Raw genomic sequence first — 12,995 nt, forward strand, 5'->3', positions numbered from 1 at the left:
CTAAAAAACAAGCAAATATCTGCTCTCTTCCATTTTCCATATTCCTCAGGTCTTTCCTTACCAGACCCTAACTCGCATTTCCTCGATTTATTTTTATTTCTGTTCAAAATAATTGCTTTCCATCGCCAAAACCCACTCTCCCTCTGTTAGCCCAAGCATCCATTTGACAGACTTGTCAGCCATAGGTGCGCACATGGCCATGATGAATTAGCTCAATGCCTAGTAAATATTAATCACATTGTCACCACAGCTGAGCTGGAAGCATTTTAGTTCTGCATCCACGCCGATGCCTCATTCATCAACCAAGGGGCCCTCCCGTGCAACCTCGCCTAGTTGCTCTGTCCTCATCACAAGCTGTTCTCAACCTGTACTTAAGTGCAAGAACACGCTCAAAATGTTGCTGAGAGATACAACTATGTGCGTGTGTTTGTGCGTGTCTGTGTGCAAAAGTTAGTTAGAAGTTAGCTGTTCTTTAGATCTTTCAACTCCTATTGTTCAGCCAAAGACAGTACCCATTACTACCTTTGTAGTTAGGACTTTGTAGTCTCATCTCATCTCATTTTCTTCCGCTTATCCGGGGTCGGGTCGCGGGGGGAGCAGCTCAAGCAGGGGGCCCCAGACTTCCCTTTCCCGGGCCACATTGACCAACTCTGACGGGGGGATCCCGAGGCGTTCCCAGGCCAGTGTTGAGATATAATCTCTCCACCTAGTCCTGGGTCTTCCCCGAGGTCTCCTCCCCACTGGACGTGCCTGAAACACCTCCCAAGGAAGGCGCCCAGTGGGCATCCTTACCAGATGCCCGAACCACCTCAGCTGACTCCTTTCTAAGTAAAGGAGCAGCGGCTCTAATCCGAGTTCCTCACGGATGGCTGAGCTTCTCACCCTATCCCTAAGGGAGACGCCAACCACCCTTCTGAGAAAACTCATCTCGGCCGCTTGTACCCGCGATCTCGTCCTTTCGGTCATCACCCAGCCCTCATGACCATAGGTGAGGATAGGAACGAAGATCGACCGGTAGATCGAGAGCTTTGCCTTGCGGCTCAGCTCTCTTTTCGTCACAACGGTGCGGTAAAGCGAACGCAATACCGCCCCCGCTGCTCCGATTCTCCGGCCAATCTCACGTTCCATAGTACCCTCACTCGCGAACAAGACCCCGAGGTACTTGAACTCCTTCACTTGGGCTAAGGACTCATTTCCTACCCGGAGTAAGCAATCCATCGGTTTCCTGCTAAGAGTCATGGCCTCAGATTTAGCGGTGCTGATCCTCATCCCAGCCGCTTCACACTCGGCCGCCAGCCGATCCAGTGAGTGCTGAAGGTCACAGGCCGATGATCCCATGAGGACCACATCATCCGCAAAAAGCAGTGACGAGATCCTCAGACCACCGAACTGCAACCCCTCCCCACCACGACTACGCCTCGATATCCTGTCCATGTATATCACAAACAGGATTGGTGACAAGGCGCAGCCCTGGCGGAGCCCAGCACCCACCGAGAACGAAACTGACTGGCTGCCGAGGACGCGAACACAGCTCTCGCTTTGGGAGTACAGGGATTGGATGGCCCTGAGGATAGACCCCTTTACCCCATACTCCCGCAGCACCTCCCACAGTTTCTCCCGGGGGACCCGGTCATACGCCTTCTCCAGATCCACAAAACACATGTAGACCGGATGGGCATACTCCCAGGCCCCCTCCAGGATCCTTGCGAGAGTGAAGAGCTGGTCCGTAGTTCCACGTCCGGGGCGAAAACCGCATTGTTCCTCTTCAATCTGAGGTTCGACGACCGGCCGAACCCTCCTTTCCAGTACCTTGGAGTAGACTTTACCAGGGAGGCTGAGAAGTGTGATACCCCGGTAATTGGCACACACTCTCTGGTCCCCCTTTTTGAACAGGGGAACCACCACCCCGGTTTGCCACTCCTTTGGCACTGTACCCGACTCCCACGCGATGTTGAATAGGCGTGTCAACCATGACAGCCCCTCAACACCCAGAGCCTTTAGCATTTCTGGCTGGATCTCATCAATCCCTGGGGCTTTGCCACTGCGGAGATGTTTGACTACCTCAGTGACCTCCACCAGGGAAATTGACGACGAAACACCATCAACCTCGAGCTCTGCCTCCAACATAGAGGGCGTGTTATTCGGGTTCAGGAGTTCCTCAAAAGACTTTGTAGTTTACTTTTCTATTATTCTAGTTCTATGAGATAGACCTGTATGGTACAGAAAGTGGAAACTTGTCTCTTCGTCCTCACAGAACATAGAAAATAAAAAACAACATGCAATTAAAACAAAACATTCAGCAAAACCAGTGGGGTAGGTGTGTGCATGTGATTTTTTGTGCAATAATTTTCCATGGCTATCCACATTGATAGAGCACATCATTCATCCAATTGGAAAGGCGGTCTTCAGGGTAACACTGGAAACCCACGCACGCTGACACACAGTGTGTCTCGTTGCCGTAACCATGATTGATCTGCCAATCAGCCCCCTAATTTATCCATACTGAAAGGTTTACAGAGAGGAGGAGAAAGAAAAGTTCTCCCTGCTTACGATGTGCGGACAATACTGGTTAAAAAAACTCCCCCTGTACGTCCAAACGGTGCCGGTGAACACCGTGTAATAGATGCTCTTGTTAGCTAAGCGCTTGCTGCGCGGATGCTATCTCGCGGCGGCACATATAATTAGGAGCTTTCCAGAATGCACCCACAACAGCACCAACGGGAGCGCAGAGGAGCCGGGAAGTCTGGGTAAAGGCAGATTACCAACAGAGCTGAAGGTGTGCGAAAACCGGAGTGTTTAGACGTCGGATGTTGTTCCAAATTTTTTAATGTGAACATGTGCACCTTGGGCCAACCACGCGCCTCAGTGTGTGTGAGAGTGGCCCTTTGTTTACTGCCTGGCTGTGTGTGGGGGGGGGGGGGGGGGATGGAGCGAGAGAGAGAGAGAGAGAGAGAGAGAGAGAGAGAGAGAGAGAGAGAGAGAGAGAGAGAGAGAGAGAGAGAGAGAGAGAGAGAGAGAGAGAGAGAGAGAGAGAGAGAGAGAGAGAGAGAGAGAGAGAGAGAGAGAGAGAGAGAGAGAGAGAGAGAGAGAGAGAGACCCTTGAGCGAGTCGCTGTGGCGAGTTCCACTGTTACAGGCAACAATTCAACCTAAGCATTTAAAAAACGTTAAAAGGGCAGTTCTCTGTGTTGCTTTAGCCCGCCCTTCGCTTCATACGGCCTCGCCGCCCACTAAATGTGAAACACAATTTTGTATTGAATGACAAATTAGTCGCGGTGTATGGAAACAGCATGTATAGATTCAAGCTATAATTGCAAATGTCTCTGAATAGCATGTATAGGGTGATAGTTTGTTAATTACAACACAATCGCTTTCAACAGCCAATGCAACAAACGAATTGCGTTGGTATGCAGAGAGAGGTGCCGCCATTTGTGAGGTGTACACTATAGTGGTCCCCTTGTATACCATATTGTTCTTTCTGATATCCAATTATCACAGATATGAAAGCCTAATAAAAAACAGTCCTAATGTCCTACTACTGCCTATACTGCCCACAAACAGATGCGCACACACACACACACACACACACACACACACACACACACACACACACACACACACACACACACACACACACACACACACACACACACACACACACACACACACACACACACACACAGATATTTCAGGCTCTGGACCGGTCAAAAGGGACGTCACCAGCCTATCCGGGCACTGGGGTCAAGCTGATAGCTGAAAGTGAAATCTCTGTTCTCTCCCCGTCTTTCCCCAAATAATCCTGGCCTTGCGATGAGGATTAGGGAGGGAGCTAGGCGTGGCCCGGGGTCAAACCCGAGTCACGACCGCAAACGTACCCGGGATCTCTCGTGTGCTGCAGGGGGGAACGTCTCGTCTCCAAAGAGTTCCTCACCAGAGGGGAGCTTATGGTGCTCCACCTTCACGCCTCTCTGCGCTTGATCATAGCTCTTTCTGTAGTCTGTCTCTCTCCCTCTCTGTCTCCACCCTAGATCATAGCTCTCTATGTAGTCTCTCTCCCTCTCTCTCTCTCCTCCCTGGATCATAGCTCTCTATGTAGTCTCTCTCCCTCTCTCTCTCTCTCTCTCTCTCTCCTCCCTGGATCATAGCTCTCTCTGTAGTCTCTCTCCCTCTCTCTCTCTCCTCTCTATATCATAGCTCTCTCTGTAGTCTCTCGGCAGCTCCCTCTCTCTGTAATTTCTCTCTCTCTCGCTTCTCTCCACCCAAGATTATAGTTCTCTCCATACCGACAGTCAATCAGACCACTATAGTCTCTCTTTCTCTCTCGCTCTCGCTCTCTTCTCTTTCTCTTTCTCATTCTTTCTCTCTCTCTCTCTCTCTCTCTCTCTCTCTCTCTCTCTCTCTCTCTCTCTCTCTCTCGTATCACCATGTAACTTTCACCCCTCGACTCTACTCCACTCCTTTACACCTTTCTCCCAGGGAGGGAGAGACACTCTACAACCCTTCTCCTCTCTCCCTTCTGTCTCTCTGTCTCTCCCTCTCTATAGACATGCATATGTATATATTCATTTTTCTCTCCTTCCTCCAAGAAGTGGGCCAGATTCCGCCTCCGCTTCACTTCCTGCGCTCCATTGTGGGCGTGCGGTGTTGTAGAACCGGAGCCCATTCAGAGGCACTGCTGGGAGTCCTGGGCCCATTAGCCCTCCGGCGCAGTAACCTTTAGAGAGGACATCCATTATCTTTTGTCTCCCGGACACCCTCCTCCAGAGTGGGCCGTCGTGTCCGAGCAGACGGACCTCCGCAGAACCTTTGCGGTGATTCATCATTCCTGAATAGCCATTTTTGGAAATTAAGTGTATTCATATATTGTAACATGGGGAACACGGTTACAGTATGTTTTATGAGCCATAGCAGGGGCCGGATATCTGGGCAGGACGGAGTTTGTAGCGGACGGGCTGAACCTTGGGAGTTCAGTGGCAGAACAGAAAGCAGAAAGGTTGCTGGGTTTCGAAGCCCAATGTCAGCGCTTTACCTGGAAGGCCTTCCTGAGCACGGTACCTGGCGACTTCACTGGGTTGCTTTGTATAGAAGCATCTGCTAAATGTCTGCATGGTAAATATTTACTCAAGCTCAAACTAGCTTCTAAAAAAAATTAAAATTAAGGACTATAGTAATTGTTTCAACAGAATGGGGTCAAACATATCATATAAACAGCTCCAATTGGATCCCTGAATAGAGAGTATGCTCTTCTTCGTCAAAGTTACAGCCATTGTGTCATTTCAATTGTTGAAGATACGAGAATGGAGCCAACATATCACACAATGCACCACTGTCTCATTGCGAATACTAATTACTGTATTAGGCTAATTAGCTCCCAGCGTAGCGAGCGCCGGAATAGAAAGACACAGACAGCTAAAGTGGGACTCTGGGTGAGTTGGTCATTACATTACTCATATCCCACCATGTTACGCAATTGGCTGCATTCCAATTAACCAGGGCATACTGGCAGCCTCACTTAGTCTCCTTTACCTGGAAGGCAAAAACAAGAAGCACGATAACCTAATTTCGAAATGAGACGTAGAAGTATGCTAGCAATGGAAGCCTCACACTTTTACATTGCTCACTTATTAATCACAAAAGTTTGCTTTTACTGTGAAATAAGTCACAGGTGGAATGTTTAATTTTACATTTCTGACAGATTGAGGGATTGAAGTGATATAGAAGGGCTGTATTAGGATGTGTTAGGGCCACTTTATCTGTCCTTGAAATACAGCCATTAAGCCATATTGATTTTTATTTCCTATATGCAAGACTCCCAAGGGGAGATACATGTGAATGAATGGAGGATCCGGATTCAAGGAAGGTTCAGCTCTTTCACATTCATCTTGGTATGAAAGGCTGGCCGTTCTTTACACCAATGGCTAGCCATGTACAATGAAGGTGTATGGCTGAACCATTGGCAACCATGGACAGGTTACTATTAAAGGTAAAAGGTATATTTAGTATGTTAGCCATCAAATGAAGAGTAGCGTTCAAGGAATGCGTACATTTTTTTATGAGGAAGCCACCAGAATTTCGTTTTCTTTTTCTTCAGAGTAGTGGTGGCCTGCATTGTCACAGCAGTTATTATACTCCATTATCTAACGTAAAAAGTGAGAGTGATATCAATGTTTGGGAAAATGACGGCTCAATTTATGTTGGAGTGTTTATTGGTAATTCAGGCATGACAATTTTCTGTTAATTGCTGCACCTTATTTTGTTATCACCTGGCAGTGAGGCTGTGAACGGAGCCCTTTCAATTATCACACAAAATATATCTGCGTAGAATTAAATCAAATGTGCAGTCTTTGTCGTGTGTGTGTGTGTACATGGCACATAGCTTCCCTTTTAGGGATGAATTTCGTTAATTGTACGGTGATGTGTTGGTGATGACGTAACAACGTAACGGGTATTCCCCTTTAAAGGTAAACTGCTCAATCATCAGAAGACGGCGTCGATACCTCTGTTATTGTTGTGGGCCGCCCGGGGACCAAGCTGCTGACGCGTGCGTTTCCAAACGATGCTGATTAATGACCTCCCCTCATCCCAGCAGGCTAGACCATCAACAGGCTGCCATCTGCCTAGGCAGGTATGACTGTACCCCCCCCCCCCACCCCACCCACCCCCAGACAACCCAGAGGGTGGTAAACCAACAAGCTCCCTCTCCGCTGGGGGTCCTGCCTGTTCTTCTGCTGTGTGACTCCACACACCGTCGTCATCGTGTTTGTCGAGTTTGATCAGAGACCAGCCGACGGAAATGACTTCATCCTCAATTATACTTACTAATATATTTATCTAATATATCTACTTAAAAAAAATATACATCTATATATATATATATATATATATATTGAATAGCCGCAGTATCTAGGTATGTGGGTCGCTACTTCACCTGCAGCAGTATGTACAGTTATGTGGGTCGCTATGTCACCAGCCCCACAATGTACAGGTATGTGTGTCTCCACGTCACCATCCACAGTACAGACAGGCATATGGGTCTGTGTGTCACCATCCACAGTACAGACAGGTATATGGGTCTGTGTGTAACCATCCACAGTACAGACAGGTATATGGGTCTGTGTGTCACCATCCACAGTACAGACAGGTATATGGGTCTGTGTGTCACCATCCACAGTACAGACAGGTATGTGGGTCTGTATTTCACCATCCACAGTACAGACAGGTATATGGGTCTGTGTGTCACCATCCACAGTACAGACAGGTATATGGGTCTGTGTGTCACCATCCACAGTACAGACAGGTATATGGGTCTGTGTGTCACCATCCACAGTACAGACAGGTATATGGGTCTGTGTGTCACCATCCACAGTAGAGACAGGTACAGTATGTGGGTGTCTATGTCCCCCGCATGGTTTATAGAGGCTGCTGCCCCAGCATACAACCTCTCAAACAACGTAACCAAACATCAGGGAGAAATACGTTCCACTTCGTTATTCCTGCTACTGCTTCCAGGTAAATTAATTATTATTAATTATAGGCTGGTTAAGGGGGTTTGGATAAACCATGTTAATTCATACGACCAATCTCCTTGACTTTATGAAGATCACCTGATGAATTACTGACTCTTGGCAGACTACAATCAGAAACACATGTGCCGAACCATGAATTCAAGTTCCTGTAAAGGGACCCATAGCTTAGGTGCAATGGCACTGCAATTACATATCTGAGTCTTCTTCACTGCTTTGCCCTTTGTGTCCACTCTGCATTTCTCCCCCTCTTCCTCGTCACTACTGTTACCAACAGTTCCGTAAACCGGAGGCGTAATTGGACTGTTTCCCATCGCGACCACTTTTGGGGAGGCTTCACCTTGAATTAAGAGGCGGGGGTGGTGAATCTGACTCTGAGGCTTGGTGGGCACCCAGCCTGACATATACGGACACGATTAAAAGTATTAAAGTGGATTTGCTTTAAAGTTGTGGGTTGAAGGAATCGCGTTGCATCAGGGTTGCAGAGAACCACAACATCGGTCTGTTAGTCCTTTCAGATTGCGGGGTTAGAAAGGCATTAGCAAAGGCTAACATACAACACAACAGTAGCAATCTGAAGCTACAGTATTGCATGTGACCGAAAAGTAAAAAGCAAGGAAACGGGTCTAAAGTGAGGTGAACTCAGATTTCTGAAGGACAGCACCGTCACCCTGAATAAATATGAGCAAATGTATTTATTTAATCTATGTATCTATTAGATACATTTTCCTCATTCATGTTTGCACCATTTATGTGTGGATGGGAAATAAAAAAAGTCCAGTGTATGGGAAATAAACATGCAGCCCGAGAGACATGCCTAACCGGCCAATTAGTATTCGTCTCCATGCTCATCAAGACCAATTCATTACATGTTGCAATGAAAACAGCGGTCTGTACCGGGCTGCTGACAAGCAGGTGATATGCCATTTAGTGTTTTAGCGAAAAACCCGGGGTGAAAGACAGGTCACCCAAAGCAAAGCTGAATTAAACTCCTGTGGTTGAGGTTGAATAGCATGCTGATGCTGTTTATCAGGTTGTAAAGTAGGAGCTTACATACAACACTATACCCAACACAGTACTGTGCAATGAGTGGGTGCTATGAGGATAGTGTGTTCGACTCCCAGACAAAAAGTCTGCTCTATACCTGTATTCATGCTTGAGCAAGACACCCCTACCTATCTGGTAATTAAGATCTGATATTACAAAAAAATGCTCAATGTAAATCGCTTTGGGTAAAAGGGCCTGCCTAATAACATTTAAGCAGAATAGCAGTTTAAGTCTGTCTAATGTATTCAAATCCAGCAAGGAGGTTTGTAGGTTCGATCCCCAATGTACCTGTTGGGATCCTTGATAGGGTTGCCAACCTTCCCGTACCACCCAAGACGTCTCTTATATTGGGCTAATTTTGATTTGTGCCATACATTATTCCTTTTCATTGTCCAGATTGCTGCCTTCTAGATTTTATCTCTGCACTGCTGTATTTATTTGTACTACCATCATGACACACATTCTCCATGTGGATATTTTATTTCATCATCTTGTTTATGTGGTATGCTGTGTGTGATGTCTTCATGCTACTGTGACGTTGAATTTCCCCTGGGGATCAATAACGTTTACGTCTGTCTGTCTGTCCGTCCGTCTGTCTGTCTGTCTGTCTGTCTGTCTGTCTGTCATACGTCCCATACTCCCTTGCCTGCTACTCCGATCACCATATGGCTCTCCTGCAGATCCTAGATCACAACAGCTATAGATCCTGTGTTGCTCACACCATGGCTGTGGCGTGATCACACCCTGGTTTCACCCGTCATCCGAGCACAGGCAACCCTTCATGTGCATCCATTTTATGCATAGCATTATTGCACTGCCCCCGCCCGGAAAAACGGTAGTTCATTTCTGGTGTTTTGTCAGTGTTGCAGGTGCTAGAAAGGCTTAAACTGTGATTATGGATAAACCTGCAAAATTAATGTAGGTTTATTCATGAATGTGGATAAACCTACTGTGTGAATTTACAGTGCATGAATGTCAATGTGTGTCCACAAAACATACCCCCATTGCCCTGGCACCATACACACCGAAATGTGGCATGCCACTAGGAAAACACCTTTTATCCCGTATTTGATAGTAAGAAAGTTGCCAACTCTTATCCTCTGGCAAGATAGTTAAAGGACAAGTCCGGTATTTTGAACATTGAGCCCCCTTTCTGGTTTGTCCAGGATGAAATAGAGAGGTTAACACCGACATTTTGAATATTGGTCCTATCTCGGGTATTTGGCTAATTTCGAAACGCCCCTGCCTGCTTCACAATGGCTGGCTATGTGCATTCACAAACCTGTCCTTGAAACACCCCTCAACGTTTGTTTTTAGAAATGTGAAACTCATCGAGTGGTTGGTGGTGTTCGGTGATGTTCCTAATCAAGTATCGTAGTGAAATACAGTTTTTGTCGTGTTTTGTGGATTTACAAAATGCCAAATAAAACAGGACAAAACGGTATTTCGCTATAATACTGTCCCCGTCCTTTAACCTAGCCCAAGTTAAATTTTAGTTTGGTTTTTGTTTAATTTCTCCTATGTAGGGCAACCGAACGAGTGCATAGGATTTCCCTGGAAGTCCCTTTGATAATGGTTCCTGCTAAATTACTTAATAGTTCTTCATCTTCATATTTAGGCACAGTGCATGCAATTCAAAGCTCTATTTGTATACCCAAGAGAAACGCTTATGAAGAGAGCCGTAAGCCCTTCTCTCAAGTAAAACAACAGAATAAACGTGTTTTTTTAACACTTGTTACCATCCATGGCCCAAAGTGGTTAGCGAACGCGCCACCCAACATCTGGCACGTTGTCAGAAGCTCCAGTCCTGCACACCTGAGGACTGGTGTTTTGACACACATTGAGCACAACGCCGCCGGGTCCTTCCCTCCCGGAGCCCCTCGCTTGTTTTCTCTAGCGGTGCGGAGCAGCTGGCTGTGACATACTACGCTATACAGTTCGACGTGTTTTGATGAACCGACATATTGTTATTCTTTGGAGGGGTAGGTCTGCATCTCCTCGGTCGGTTTATCTGGCCAGTGTTTTTCCGGCTCATCATTTTGCCTGACGACCATGAAAGCGCAGGAAGTGTTTTCTGGCAACGCTGGTGGATGGCAGGTGTTGCCCAGCGTGGGATTGACCGTGAAATATCCGAAGGGCGTTTTACTACCAGGCGCTGAGTCAGCCGTTGGTGCTTGTTAGGGGGATACTTTTTCTTTTTTGCTCTCTAATCTTAGAGATTGAATAACGATGGACATGCATTGTTTTACCGTATTATGCAGGCTGTGGGAAGGAAAATGTGTGTGTGTGTGTGTGTGTGTGTGTGTGTGTGTGTGTGTGTGTGTGTGTTATTTATATTGCTCATCATCACAAATTCTGTCTCATGGGCCTCTCATGAGCCTTCCGTTAAATCTGATTGGGCATCCCCAACCCTAAGTCCTCCAGAGGGAAATGGGCGGCCAAAATCAGGCAACGTGTGAAATATTCCCTCCTTTAAAGCCGATCGGTACGATTGTTGCCATGGCAGCTGAGGTAGTACGAGTACAAATGATTGATTATTGTGATTTCATGAGATTACATTTTATTCATTGTAGTTACTTATGAGTTGAATAAGTTATTTTGAATTGCTCATAGGTCAGCCAATAGCTTATTACCTCGAAGAAGAGGCTTTCTATATGTAAACGGAGGACACACTCTGAAAGAGTAATAATTAAAGTATTTCTTCCACCGAAAATAAAAAGATGACATTGAAAAGCGAAAAAGATAGTATTTTTTTAACTTTGCGTTAAGAATCATTAAAAAAAAAAAATAAAATCACACTGCCTCCCTTTGTTTGATTTACCTTAAAAAAAAATGCCACATCAAACATAGCTAGTTCTTAGACCGTGTGAAGACCATTAGTGTCCAATCTGAACTTTTCCCCTTGGAGCAAACCCTTGGAAAGAAACTCAATCATCGAGTTTCATCACTTCGGGATGTTGCAGCCAGCCAACATTCACTGCCTTTGAACGTATAGAGCATTTAACACAATAGACGGTGGACTGTTGATTGACCTACTCAATACCTATGCATAGCTATGTACCTACTCTGCCTTTGTTCGGGGGTCCTTACTTCATCGACTGTGAAGCGTAAAAAAAGGCATTATCACTCGTGACAAAAGCTTCAATGACTCGGTGAACTCTTCACCTCGTTCGTTGTTCACTAGAACACTTTCTAAACCAACTCCTTGAACACTTTTAGGATCTGAAGACACGATTTTAATAAGATACGATAATATGATTAACATAACAAAAGATAACATAACTTGCATGCAATTACGCAGCATAGCTGCTTTAGCTGGGCTTCTTGTGGAGCTTGGCAATCATTTTCGCTGACCCTTAAAATAATGTTAATATTGGCTTCATGGATGTCAGCGTGGTAAATATTATATGTCCCTGAATTATTATATATTTGAGGAATAGGACATCATTAAGTCCAGTCCTTTACTCGATGAGCTGATATGAGGGACGGTAATTGCAGCGAGGGAAATTACATTTGCCCACTTTGATAAATCCAAATATCTTGACTTATTATTGGGCGTGACTGAACCTCAATTTTACAAGTTCATTAAAGAATATGTTGAATAAAGCCAACCGTCCAGAGACAGACCAATTGCAATTTGAAAAGAATTGAAAGAAAGGTAGACATGATATTCTGGAAAATTATTATTTAATTTGGAACCTATCTTAATGTAAGCAGTTACGCAGGACATTCTGCGAGGACAAATTAGACTTCCCGCTTCATTTGATAACAATTACAATGTTCCTCCACAGTACTCCTCCTAACCCAGAGCATAGGAGCATAAGGTATATGCTCCTCCAATAATACAAATGACAGACACGGAGGTCTTCATTACCATGAAACAACAAACCTCTAGTACATGGAGTGGTTCTCGAGGAGTGGTACTAGAACTACCAAGCATGCAATTGGAAATAGTAAAATGTGTCAGATAACCATTGAACCCACAAGGACTACAGGTGTAAATTAGCTAATAGCTAACTCTGATACTGCTAATGAGCAATGCATTGTCCCTTTCAAATAAAAAAATAAATGTATAGAGCATTCATTTTCATTCGTATTTCCATTGATAGTCAATTTGTGTAATTCACCTGTGAATGATGGCTCATTACTTGACAAATATTGCCTGGCTGTTTTTTCGTTCTTTTTCCACTTTACTGAGCTCCAGTGTGTGAGACGAGTTAATGGCATGCAGCCGGGCATGCAGTGCATGTGAGCCCTCGCATCAGACTAATGTACCCACTCCAATGCACTCCTTCATCCAATTAGACTCGGTGTGTACCGTTCGTCACTGCGGTCCGTAGTTGACAGAAACTCTCAGAAACCCGGGGTTGATTTATGATAGACAATATATCGCGGTTCACAGGCACTTGTTCATGACAGAATGGGG

Source organism: Gadus chalcogrammus, chromosome 9, assembly GCF_026213295.1.
Source record: "Gadus chalcogrammus isolate NIFS_2021 chromosome 9, NIFS_Gcha_1.0, whole genome shotgun sequence".
Taxonomy (NCBI): domain Eukaryota; kingdom Metazoa; phylum Chordata; class Actinopteri; order Gadiformes; family Gadidae; genus Gadus; species Gadus chalcogrammus.